The sequence below is a fragment of the Nycticebus coucang genome, chromosome 2 (assembly GCF_027406575.1).
Source record: "Nycticebus coucang isolate mNycCou1 chromosome 2, mNycCou1.pri, whole genome shotgun sequence".
NCBI classification, from domain to species: domain Eukaryota; kingdom Metazoa; phylum Chordata; class Mammalia; order Primates; family Lorisidae; genus Nycticebus; species Nycticebus coucang.
Window position 1 is genome coordinate 68006821 of NC_069781.1, and position 14629 is coordinate 68021449.

Sequence of the window (14629 nt, forward strand, 5' to 3'; positions counted from 1 at the left end):
CCCGGCCCCAGCAGAACTGCAACCAAAAAATAGCTGGGCGTTGTGGCGGGCACCCGTAGTCCCAGCTACTCGGGAGGCTGAGGCAAGAGAATCGCTTAAGCCCAGGAGTTGGAGGTTGCTGTGAGCTGTGTGATGCCATGGCACTCTACCCGAGGGCCATAAAGTGACACTCTGTCTCTACAAAAACAAACAAACAAAAAAAAAAAACGAAACTTTTTATAATGTAAGGATCATACAGTTCATTTTCAGAGGAACTGGTGCCTATACAGAGTGAGAGTTGCCCTTTCATTCCTCCAGGACTTCAGCCAGCATCATTATCCAGGTGCTTATAAAATGCCTTGTCCACAGCCATGTAATCCCCACAAAGCATCTGATCATAGGATCCACTGGTTGTAATACATAAGGCATGGTCCAGCTGCTGCTGACCTGACAGAGTGTTGGGATGACCTACTGAAAGAAAATCTAAAGCATCATCTCAGAGGCAGCACCCTGTAAGAATGAGGTCCCATCCTCCAGCATGCTTTATGTGCATTGAATCAGGGACAGTTACATGGGTACAGGCCAGGTGACCTGATAAACATCTCACAGCAAACAGGACAACCTCCCAAACAACGAATCATTTAGTCCAAAATATCAATAGTGCCATGGTTGAGAAAATCTGTGCTAAAGATACAAAGGTAATATAAGATCTCTGGCCACAAGAATTTGTTTGAATTGGCTAACACTTATTGATAAAAGTGTCAGGTCCGGGTAAAAATTTAGTGTCATATTATCTTATTTACAATTCCTACCTTCCTGATTGAATTGCATTTGACACTATGTATTTCAACTTGAACTTAAAATATAGTCTTCAATATCCTAGGAGATACCATCAAGAGTTTCTCGTGCCACTTTAGAATGAATAAAATTTGTCATGCTAACCCACCAGTGCAAATTCAAAAGGAAAAGAAAAGGAGATTTTTAATGGGAAAGTTGTGATAAAATGGGAGAAGGTCCCGTGATGAATAAACTTGAAAACAATTGTCTGACTTTCATTTTCACAAGTCCAAATAATGAAACTCTCCTCTGACTTTTACAACAAGTTAAATACAGGTGTATGAAAACAAGGATGGAAAGGTTAAATAATTTTTTTCTCACGACCCACATATTTTCTTCTAAATGTTGTATGTGTTATCAGTACCATCTCGTACCTGGATTTGTGAAGATGTGCTTAAGTGGGAAAATACAAACACAAATAATAATAATAAAACCTTTATAAATGTCAAAATACTACTATTGAATATATTCTATCTTGCTTTGGTAAATATTTTCCTGTTTTCTTAATTATTATTAAGCAATTAGCAAATTCATTGTAGGAAATAGAACACTTAATAGCAAGAAAATGCATCAGTACTGTCTCAGCTGTGTAGAATATATCCAACAATTCCAGCAATAACATCTTGTTCTATACCAATAAGCCCTCTATACTGCAGAGCTATCCAGCAATTTAGAATTTAGTATTCCCTATTCTTAGCTGTGGTATATGAAATAATAAAGTTTAACACCACAGAGATTGTATCTAAAAGTAAACCAATATAGTTTTTTGCCTGAATTTGCTAGTAACTTCAACTGAGTAGTAAATTCACTTTTCCTGCCAAAATTGGTATCGTGGTTTTGATTGAACTGAAAGTAATGGTCACTTCAGGGAAGAGGTCTTAAATCTAGCTCACAGTGAATGAGGAAATGAGATTCGTATTTTAAAAGATTTACTATAAAATAAACAGTGAAGCACAAACAAGAAAGGGAGGTCATTGAAGACATGAGAGCATTACATTAATAATGGTACTTAATGGGATAAGTTACAAAAGCATTGTTCTAAAGTCTAGTTAATGGGAAAATGCTAAAAGTAAATACAAATAATTAGGAATCTTTTTTTTTTGCTATTAAAGAGTTTGTTATTAAAGGAACAAACCTAAAAAATATTAAAATACAGATTAGCATTTCCATATACTATGCATTGAAAATGGCAAAATAATCACAGAGTTATATTGCATAAACACCAGTGCATGTTATTTCTTAAATGCCATAGAGAACTTGAGAGGCATTAACAAAATCCATTAGAGTTTAATGTTTTCATGAGAGAAGAAAAATTGTATTCTTTTTTTTTTTTTTTTTTTTTGGTAGAGACAGAGTCTCACTGTACCGCCCTCGGGTAGAGTGCCGTGGCATCACACGGCTCACAGCAACCTCCAACTTTTGGGTTTACGCGATTCTCTTGCCTCAGCCTCCGGAGCAGCTGGGACTACAGGCGCCCGCCACAACGCCCGGCTATTTTTCTGTTGCAGTTTGGCCGGGGCTGGGTCCGAACCCCCCACCCTCGGCATATGGGGCCGGCGCCCTACTCACTGAGCCACAGGCGCCGCCCGAAAAATAGTATTCTTTAAAATGACCATTTTGTAATTTTTTATTTATTTTTTTACCTTGGCAATTTTGGTAATTATGAAAACAAACTACTTTTGCATGAAGATTTTTTTTTAAGTTAAAAGTCCTTTTTGTAATAGTAAAGTACCCAAAGCAAACTCAATATCCTCAAATAAAATTGAATCAGTTCGAAGACTAAGATTCATTCTAAATTAAAAATGTAGTAGAGACTGGATAAAAGAATCACTTTTTAAGTTTAAAATGAATCCTTTTACTGTTCACTGCATAGTGGATAGAATGTTGACTCTGAAACCAGAAAACTAAATTTCTATCTGCTCAACTCATTATAGTAGCCAGTTTTTCCAAGCAGCATGGAAAATTTTTCTCTCCAACAATTTTAGGAGCTGACAGGCTTGTGGGTTCTTTATGTTCACTAAGCTTAACTGGATCACAGGGCTTAAGCTGGGCTAGGCAACAGGCTGCAGGTGGTTCATGGCTTTTTAACTCATCTCCTGAGACAAGCAACAACTTGGTCCAGTATTTTTATGGTGTAAAAGAAGCTTACTAGGTCGAGGGAAACTTGAATCCTTCTTAACTTCTTATCTGGAAACCAGCATGCTGTGACTTACACCTTCATGCCATGGCTAAAGCAATTCACATGGCAAGCCCAATATCAGTGGAGCAGGCAAATATACTGTGAGCTTCAAAAGGCACCACACTAAAAATTAGTAGGTTAAAGGTTGTCCGTTTGTAATTCTACTGTATGGGAAAGTGAAGAATTGGGAACATTGATTCAATTTATCGCATATGTATATGTGATCTTTGTTTTCACATCTGTAAATTTTTATCTGCCCGACCTTGTTCAGAGAGTTGATGATCCATTCCATAAACAAATACTCATGAGCATAAAATGCTGTTCTTACCATGTACAGAAAACTCTGCTAAGTACTCAATATAAAACTGTATAAAACACTGCTATGTCTGTTAGCTGAGTGAGACGTAGTCTATTAGATAAGGTTTGCTAAGCTACACTCAGGTAACAAATGGACTGCCAAATACCAGTAGATTCATGCCATAAATTTTACTTCTTGAATACAAAGAGTTTATTTTAAATCAGAGGTTTTCCTTGGTGACTACCCTCCAAGCAGAGTGATGTGGCCTTCCCGGTTGTACCAAAAGTAAAGGATAGTACGAAAGTTGGTGCAAGGAGCTTCAGGGCCAGGCCTAGAAATAGTGTACTCACCGTGCCCTTTAAAAATTGAGGGTCACGTGGACATTGTTGGTTATATAGTCCCAAACTAACTACAAAATTTTGAAAAAGTACTATCTCGGCTGGGCATGATGGCTCACACCTGTAATCCTAGCACCCTGGGAGGCCGAGGCAGGTAGATTGCTCTGAGCTCAGAGGTTCCAGACCAGCATGAGCCAGAGTGAGACTCCATCTCTACCAAAGAAAAGCCAGGCTGGGCGGCGCCTGTGGCTCAGTGAGTAGGGCGCCGGCCCCATAAACCGAGGGTGGTGGGTTCAAACCCAGTCTCGGCCAAACTGCAACAAAAAAATAGCCGGGCGTTGTGGCGGGCGCCTGTGGTCCCAGCTACTCGGGAGGCTGAGGCAGGAGAATCGCCTAAGCCCAGGAGTTGGAGGTTGCTGTGAGCTGTGTGACGCCACGGCACTCTACCAAGGGCAATAAAGTAAAACTCTGTCTCTACAAAAAAAAAAAAAGAAAAGAAAAGCCAGGTGTTGTGGCAGGTGCCTGTTGTCCCAGCTACTTGGGAGTCTGAAGCAAGAGAATTCCTTAAGCCTAAGAGACGGAGGTTGCTGTGAGCTATGATAACACAGTACTCCACTGAAGGCCACATAGTGAGACTCTGTCTCAATAAAAAATAAAGAAAGAAAAAAAAAGAAAAGAAAAAATCTTCAAAGTAAGAAGACTGAAAGCCAACTGAAAGCAAAATTAAAAAAAAATACTATCTCTTCCATAATCCTCATTTATGATCACCAAATATCCATTTCTCCTTTCTTCTTACACATAGAACATACCTTCTTTCTCCCTAAGGAAGATAACACAGAGTCCTATCCAGTTATTAAATCCAGTTCAAAGTCTATGATCTAATTAAGTCATACACAGCCCTAACCACGGAATCCTGATAACTTCCATGTTCTCCCAGAAGTCTAAATTGTCATTCTCCTTGACCAGAGAGTTAAGTTATTTCACTATAGACACATATACTCACACACAATATATAGAGACTGGTCACCCAGAATAAATACTATCATTTGGAAAGGGAAATATCTGGTCTTACAGTCATTTGTCTCTAGCAATTCTGAAACATCAGTGAACTGACATTATTAAATTCCTACACCCTAGAACAGAGGTCCTCAAATTAAGGCCCGCGGGCCACATAAGGCAGTGTGATTATATTTGTTCCCGTTTTGTTTTTTTTACTTCAAAATAAGATATGTGCAGTGTGCATAGGAATTTGTTCACAGTTTTTTTTTGTTTGTTTGTTTTTTAACTATAGTCCAGCCCTCCAATGGTCTGAGCCCTCCAACAATGAACTGGCCCCCTGTTTAATTTAGTTTGAGGACCTCTGCCCCAGAAGTACGGAGACTTCTGTCTTTCACGTCAGTCTCCGAATCTGCTCCAGAAGAGGAATTGTCTTGTCCCTCATTTTCTTTGGTCTTGGACCCACATTCTAGAAGCTTCTACTTCATCACACACTTTGTCTATCATGTAAAGTGGTTTTGGAGGAGCATGGACTCTTGGAGAGCTCGTGATCTTTTGAAATGTGCCTATTGCTCATGAAGGATGAACTCCTAAGAGCTAAAAAGTTTTGAAAAGCCTTAACACATTTTATGCTTTAGATTTTCTTCTAATTTTATTAGGTGTCAGATATATTTGCTTCCTGTTGATTTCATATTTGCAATTCTTCAGTAGACATAGTTATCAAAGTAGCTTATATTTTTCTACTATCTAACTCTTACATCCATCTTGCTCAGCTTCATGGTGGATATCTACCTTATTCAGATATTTTCCCTAGATCACTTTAACTAAACATTTTTACTGGGGTTATACAAAATATATTTATTAAATTAATTTCTTACTGTGAGGAGAGAGAAGCAGTTGGCTTTTCTAATATCCAAACTCTATTCAATTTTATTTATGGTCTTATAAACTCTCTTTAACTCAATTTTCCTGCAATTTATTATCAATTTACATCAATAACAAACAAGAATCTATGTTAAAATAATGATATTCAACTTTTTTCTTGAGCTTAATACGCCTGCAATCTGCTTTCAATGATACCACAACTAAACAAGTGTTTGGCCACTGCATGTTGTGAGTCACCACCTGTCTAAGCTTCTAATCCCAGCTTTCTTTTCATCTGCTCCATGTTCTTTAAGCTCACTAACGTACTTTTCCTCATAATTTCAGAGTTACCAATTTTCCTTTTAGATAAGTTTTCTGGGTGCTAGTGCATTAACAACTAAACCAAGGGTGAGAACATTTTTATGTTGGACCCCCATTAATTTACCTGTAATCAAAGACCACATTCAAGAAACTTCAATTAGATATACTTAAAAGTGTAACATTATTTTGTAAAAATCTAATTGCTATGAACTTAATAATTTCAAAAAAGGAAAACTATTTGTTAACATTAGTGCTAACTCGCCTTTTAATGGCTCTGTTGTGCTTGGTTTTGGTGGGAAAGCATTGACTATTTGACTTTAGCATGGAGGTCCACCATTTGAGTGGATCTTCTAGATGAGTATCAGACATTTGTGACTTTAAGGGCATCTTGATTTGGATTAGGTAGTAAAATGTCCATTTGTAGCAATAAGTGGTTTAAATGCAAAGTATGCATTCTTTGGGTATGTTGCTGGAGGCATGGGTGCACTGGATTTTTCCATATTTCAATTGGATCTTAGCATCAAACAATGACTTTAAAGTATCATCTACCTAGAGCTCAATCCATTCCTTCTGTAGTTCCTTAGACGCCTTGGTGATATCAACTAGGTGAGGCTGAAATTCTAATTTGAGTGTGGTATCATGATTCTCAAAGTCAGAGAAACTTTTGTTGTATTCTCCAATGAATAGTTCTGTAAGATGGCATATTCTTCAAATGATTCATGTACAGGGTGGATATAAAGTTCCTGTGCAATTTAAAATTGTATATGAACTCCTATATACCGTCCTGCTCATCAATAACCTTTGCTACCTGGGGGAAGTGTTCATCCGAAATTTCCTTTTTTAGAAGAATTGTTTTGGGCTGTTGGAAAATACTTGGATTTTTTTCTACATATCATGTATACACTTAGTTTTACTGTACAAAGAAATATTCAAGTTGTTATCAAGATATATCATACAGAAATGTTGCATTCCTATAGAAATCTTTCAATAATTAACATTGTTGATTCTGTTCTTCATAAAATTTAACTATCTGTTCTCACCAATATAAAAGTTTGGCTAACACTTATCCCTATGACAGCACATTTAGAATGATACAGGAAATATACACTGAATACCTCACTATTCAACATTTGTGTGCTATGAAACTAATGACATCATGTTGCATTAAAATGAATATAGTTAACAATACTTATAACTTGTTGCAAAGTGTCATTTAAAATGGTAACTTTAGCACAGAGATTTTGCTGAGGCAAGACACAATGCAAAGGAATGAGAGCATCTGAATCTGTTAATGCTTCTTTATCTGTACAATAAGCCCGTCATGTTTTCCTGTCACGAAGATGCACTGTCTGTACACTCACTAAATTCACCAAATTCAGTCCAACTTCATGACAGTTATCTTGAAAGTTGATGAAGATATCTATTTTCAGTGTTCTGTTCACAAATATGCTCACAGTGAGTAACTCTTCTTAGCAAAAATAATCTTTTGTTATGACCCAAATGATGAAGCATGAGCTGAGTAATGTGTCAATTGATATAAAGGACAGGGATAATATGAGTACACATTTTCCTTTTGAAGTATTGCATGAAGTTGTTCTGCTAAGCTGCTGCCAATCATTATGCTTTTCTCTGAAAAAGGCAGAGGTTTGTACTTTGATAGCATGAGAATCAAAAAAAGATCAATAAATACTGCAATACAGTGTACATATTCAAACTAATTAGGCTATTCATACTTGCTAAAAATAATTGGCAATGTATATTACTTTGAGAAATAACAGTATATACCCAGTAAATCTAATGTTTATACAAAATTAATTAAGTATTTTTATAGTCTTTACAACCCTATGTTATTTTAATTTTACAGCACTCTGGTGAGATAAGAAATAGATGTATCTAATAATGTATGGGACACAGGAGTCAGTCTAATAGGAATTGGTAGTCTCTAGATCAGAACTCTAAAAAATACATCTAATCTTCCTTTAATCTAAATTTAAGTAAATGTAATATCTTATCACTATTGTTGCCAATATAGTACAAGGAATTGAAAACCAGAAGAAAAAAATTGTTTTTGCCATCAGTCTGATATAGCTATATTATTTTCATTGAATAGTCAATGAAATATAAATATACATATAATTTCTATTTAATATAAACATAAATAGGCAAGGTCAAATGATAACTTAGACAAATCAATGCTTTACATCAGGCGTCCTCACAATGCGGCCCTGTGGGCCACATGAAGCGGTGTGAATTGTATTTGTCCCGTTTTGTTTTTTACTTCAAAATAAGATGTGTGCAGTGTGCTTAGGAATTTGTTCATAGTTTTTTTTTTTTTCAAACTATAGTCCGGCCCTCCAACAGTCTGAGGGACAGTGAATTGACCCCTGTTTAAAAACTTTGAGGACGCCTGCTTTACATGTAAGCAATACACCGCAATTACAGGGACAGATAATGCACAGATTAACTTGAGAGTGCTCCTGGGAATGCTCAAAAATCAGAAACTCTTTAGTCTCTATACTCAAGAGTATGGAATCATTTCTTCATTCATTCTTCTATTCACTCAAAATCATTGGAAGAATTTTCTTGAATACTAAGCATTGTTTCAGGCACAAGTTTATATTAGAACATTTTCAGACTGAATTTCAGCGGAGAAATGAGAAAAATGGCAAGTTAAAAGTTCTTAGCTCATGTATGTTGCTTTTAACTTGTATTTACTATGAACCTAAGTGATCTGTGATGAAATGAACAACAAAATCACAGGACCAGGAAGGAGACACTGGTCTATATCATGACAGCATTACTTACCAGACTTACAACCTGAACAGATCACATGATCATTCATAATTATTGTAGTGACTGGTTTTGGATAATAGGGAAAATATTTAATAATATCTACTCTTTTCTATATCACAGTATGGTTCTGAAAATCCCCTAAGACATTTCATGATTTGAAACCAAATTGCTATACAAATTTAAGGTATCATTATTGTTCTGAAATCACCTTTAAGGATGTTTCAGGTGAGATCATGTATTTTCTTCCAGTTATTATCAGTGTTGTTTATACTTGCACCTTGGGATATAAGATAGACGTTATTCTTAATCTTTTCTCTTTGCATGTTTTCTGGTGAATTACTCCATTAAAGTTATGTCTTTCCAACATGTAAAATGCATTTATAATCCTGCCTATAAGAAGACAGGAAATACAATAAAAATGTATATCTAAAGATCAAGATGAAATATATGAATGATTTGTAGTACAACCTGTCATCAAGAGCACTGAACACTGGGAATAGATAAGACATGTACAAGAATCAATATCAAAATCATACTGAGCAGAGTTTAAAAGGTTAGTAGTGACATTTAGCATTGCATTTTACATTTTACTAATGGATTGGAAAGGCAACTGTCACTTTGAGTTCCTTAGAATTAAAATCTACTTCATTCTGCAAAATTGTAAATAAAAACAATCATAATATTTACATTATTCTCAAATGAGATTGAAATTGAGGAAATGTGATCAATGAAGTTTTTCCCCTCTCTATTTCCTATATTCTTGTTTATTTTGATAAGAGAAATCTAGGTTCAATATATTTTATATTGTAAAATCAGTAACAATGATTATCATGTGGTCTTTCTGTATTTTGTCATAATCCATGTGGAGATATTCAATAACTGATGAATACAAGAAAGAGGTCATAATAGTTATTAATTTAAATTATATATATAATTAAGCTTAAATTTTTGTATGAAAATATAAACACATGAGTGATATATAGATGTAATTAAAATGTGCAGAACCTCATAAAAATGAATGTTTTCTTATGGAACCTAAATTGGCCTAATTTCTTCTGAAAGTGTTTAGAATTATAACTTAAGATGATATTTTTATGTTTTTTAATGTATGGGGGTTTAGTGAAAAATAAGTCTTAAGGGATATACCTGAAAATGATAATTATAGAAAAAGGTGGTTATTATCTTTTTTGCTCATCTTTTAAAATGTTTTCCTTTACTAGCACTGTGTGTAAAAAAGTACAAAGTAAACATATGTCACCGTATTTTAGTCTGTGTTTATTGGTTTTCATCTATCAAAATAATTCAATAGTAATATTCTATTGATACAATTACACTATGTTTTTATTATCCTTGATGTATATTTCTAAATTACCATTATATCTTTCAAAAATATGGTACAGTTTTCTTATGACTTGTAAGGGTCATTTATCTCTCCAACACATGCAGAAAGCAGCACAGCCATGAAAATGTGTATAGTTCAATAAAAACACTGTGAGTGGGAGGCTGACATTCAAGTGCTTTTCCTGCTCATCCTGGCCACTGCTGTCATAGTTGAAAGACAGTTTTTGTATGAAAAGAGGTGGTAGGCCCAACAGAAAACTTGTATGATTGCACTTTTCTTAACAACTAAATGACAGGAACAGTGGTAGCAGCCACATTTCAATCAATCGTACCTAATCTAACACGCATTTTTCTTGGTGTGGGAGAAGAGACTACTAAAAATCTGGGATGAAATGAAGCAAAAGAATTACATGTTTTGAATTAAAATGCACATACACCTACACACCCATGGGACACAGAGTGAATTATCTGCATATTATGATGATTTTCCTTTCTTGCCTTCTGCTTTCTTCCTTCAAGGTTCTACTGATAGCTAATCCAAACTATTTCCCTGTCTTTGTTTAGATCTTCTAAGTAATGTAACTCATTATTGTTACTGAGCATACTTAGTGTCCTTTCACAAGCAATGACTTTCGTATGAACTATAATTACCACATTTCTCCCTAACTTACTTTTCATGGTGTTTTTATAAAACCTGAAAGCAATCCAGTTAAATTAACACACAGATATGATTCCTATTTGTCCTACACTTTGCATTGCCAGGATAATTTTCAGGAATGACATAGCTAGTCGGGCATAAAGGCATGTGGCCCTGTCTAAAAGTCTACTGTGCAGCCCAAGGTCCTCAATGAACATTCCAAAACCTGAGGTAGAAATTGAAGACATCAATAAAAATCTTATCAGAATACTAATAAGATTAGAGAAAATATTTATAAAATCTTTCATTTAGAGGTTGGATTACAAAGGAAATTCAGTGAAAATTGGCTATTATTTTTAAGAGGAAGTATCACATATTGGCAACCCAAGTTTGATGATGGTACTGTTAAACTTAAAATATTTTTAGGCTTAGGCAAGACGTCACTTCATGTTTGAGTGCCTCTAAAGTGCTAGACTCTTTGCAGAGCAGAATTAGAGGCTGTCCTTGACTTACTGCTCACTGAAGTACTTGCTTCTTGCTATTGATTTTCAAATCATGACTCAAGACCCTGGAAAGAAGTGTGTGAGTACAATGGCTTAAAAATGAAATATAAAGTTGCTTTTGAGATCTTCATTTGTTGGGGTGCTAGCTTAGAAAATATGTCAAGGATCATCTGAAATTTGTAATATATTTCCAAACTTCTTAAAGAGAGATAAAATAATTAACAGTATGTGATTTGCCTTTTCGTCCCTAAACTGACCCAGTAATGAATCAGCTCGTTGTCACACTAATAAATAGAGTGCTTACTATATGCCAGGCCACATATGGGGACTGGCATATAAAAGATAATTGCCAAAATAAAAAAATATATATATGAACATATATATATATATCTATACATACATATATATGTTTTTTCATTTTGGCAATTATCTTTTACTTTTGTCACATTTTTTAGTTTTTGGTTTCGAGGATTATAGAAGGTAATTTAAATTCTTTTTCTTCTGCCTGTGTTTGTCATCTTTGTGAAAGTTCTCTCCAATTTGACAACTTGGAGTTCATAAAGTTGTTTTCTTTTGTTTGTTTGTTTGTTTTTTATTGTTGGGGATTCATTGAGGGTACAATAAGCCAGGTTACACTGATTGCATTTGTTAGGTAAAGTCCCTCTTGCAATCACGTCTTGCCCCCAGAAGGTGTGGCACACACTAAGGCCCCACCCCTTTTGGTTACCAACTTTCTCTTATCTTTTTTACCTAGTAAGTATTTTTTATTTTTTATTTTTTTCTTTTATCAGGCCAGGTGTGGTGGCTCACTCCTGTAATTCTAGCACTCTGGGAGGTAGAGTTGGGCGGATCGCCTGAGCTTGTGAGTTCAAGACCAGAGACCAGACCCCCTTTGGGGGAAAAAAAGAAAAAAAATAGCCGAGTGTTGTGGCGGGTGCCTATAGTCTAAGCTACTCCAGAGGCTGAGGCAAGAAGATCATTTGAGCCTGAGAGTCTGAGGTTGCTATGAGCTATGAATCCACAACACTCTATTAAGGGTGACAAAGTGAGACTCTGTCTCAAAAAATATGTATTTTTTATCATTTTTTGGATCATTTATTAAGTGCTAAACATAGCATTCTGACTTCTTTCTATACATTACCTCAGCCCATCTTAAAATAGCTCCTGAGATAGGTCCAGTTATTAGTCCAATTGTACAGACACACAACTGAGATTTAAGCAAGATAGGTATTTTACTCAAAGTGGTAAATAGCAGAGCCAAATTTGAACCCAGGTCATCTTATTCCAAAATCACACTCTCTACCTCTATGTTACACTACATACTTTTTTTATTTTTTCTTTTTTTTTTTAATTTCAGAATATTATGGGAGTACAAATCCTATCAGGTATGAATTCACACATCCTCTTCTGCCACCTCCCCCTAATAAACTGTTAACTTCTTTAGCTATTATCACAGATATCTTTTTTTTTTTTTTAATTCCAAGTCTCACTCTGTTGCCTTGGTAGAGTCCCGTGGTGTCATCATAGCTCCCAGAAATCTCAAACTTTGGGGCTTAAGCAATCCTCCTGCCTCAGCTTCCTGAGTAGCTAGGACTACAGGCACCTACCACAATGCCTAGCAATTTTTCCATTTTTAATAAACATGGGGTTTTGCTCTTGCTCAGGCTGGTCTTAAACCCCTGAGCTCAGGAAATCCACCTGCTTTAGCCTCTCAGAGTGCTAGGATTACAGGTGTGAGCCACCATACCCAGTCCATCAAAGATATCTTAATATAATTTAACCTTTTTTTCCCCTTTTTTTCCCTAGTATATCCCAGCATAAAAGCTGTATAACTTTCTCCATAATAGATATTTCTGCCTTCAGTCTTCCCATGTGTCTCACTTCTCTGCTTTAAAGCCTTTGGTACATTGGCAACTCCCCAGCAAGGCTTTTGTAGATCTTCACAACAGGCACCTTCCTACACCTTGACCCTCAATGCTGGTCACTCCTGACACCTCTCACATCTCAACACTCTGCTTTTGCAGCATCAAACCTCAAATGACTCTTTGAGCAAAAACCAGGTCATAATCTGTGCTCTTTGTATAGATTACCCTCAAAATTTCTTTTAGACATTCCCTAATTCAATCCCTGTGATAGTCAAAGCCACAAGTTGAATTCCCTATGACTCTCTGGAAGGTATTTATTTGTAGGTGGTTTATTAAAGATGTTTTCAGCATAATAAATGAAGGATGCAGTATTGGGCAGAGATGGTGAACTATGATGCCTCTAGGACAGACACCTCAGCCAATTCTGCTGGATAATATGGAGCCAGGCAGGGCATTCAAAGTTACCTCTACCTAAAGAAAGTAAAGCAGGTCATGGAACAAAATTGAAAAGACCATTAACTGGGAAAGAAGCAAGACCTTGGTAAAGTTGACCTCTCTAGATTTATCCCAGTAGAAGGGAGGAAAAAGCCCTTAGTCTTGAATGAGGTTCTAGTGGCGCATCACATCACCCTCTGCACCCTGAGAATGAAGTTAAGCATCCTCCTCTGTGTCTCAGAGCGTTTACAGAAGGCCCTCTCCTGGCATAGGCTACAAAGCCCAAAGGTCACGTTTGTCCCCCTTATGCTGTGAGCTCTCCCAAGCCTACCTTGTATCTTCAGCTGCCAACCTAGATTGTAACATGGTACCTGGCCCCTTAGAGGCTTTTCAGAGAAATAAATAAATCCATAAAATAGCAATTCTATTCAATAGAATAAAATTAACTATACTTGAAATAACAATTCCTAATTTCTCTATGCCATCTAATAAGAAGAGAATAACAATTGTGCTATGCTAAAGCAGAAGGTTGAATTAACATTGCTGTTTGGTTATATTGGTTTCCTAGCTGGTAAAGGGATCATGCTGAGAAGAGGGTTAATATGTTTAGAAATCTCCAAAAACAGGAAAAAACAAATTCCCCCCAGTTTCAGAGGCATGATAAATTACTAACATCAGTTAGAACTCAGAAAGGGGAAGACCTGACCAAACTACAAATTTGGGGGAAAGGATGATCAGGAGTTATAATTTGAAGATTGACTGGGGAGAACCAGAATGAGATATAGACCAGAGGGATAAATTGTTGAAAAATATTTAGAATCAACTGAGCTCATGGTTACAAATCAAACACACTGCAGAACCACTAAAGTGATGGAAGTAAATAAATTCTCATGTAGCTACTTGAGTGATTATGTTGGTAAAATATATGGTTGCTTCAGTTGGTCTGGAGACTGTCATGACTCTCTGAGGAAAAAATGTTAAGAGGCACAACCTTCACAGTCCCTGCAACATTGTAGGCCCACAATAAATGTTTGTCCATCTCCTTCCTTTCAAGGAAAGGGGTTTGAGTCAGTCTTACCCTTCATTTTAATGACTCCTGCTAGTTCTCATAGACTTATAACATTCAGGGCTGCTGTTGGCCACATTGTGCTTCTTATAGGAGACCATAGTCACACACGTAACTCAAATATAGCACTTCAGAAGATTAAAATATTTATTTATCTCTTCTTTTCCCATCTAATTC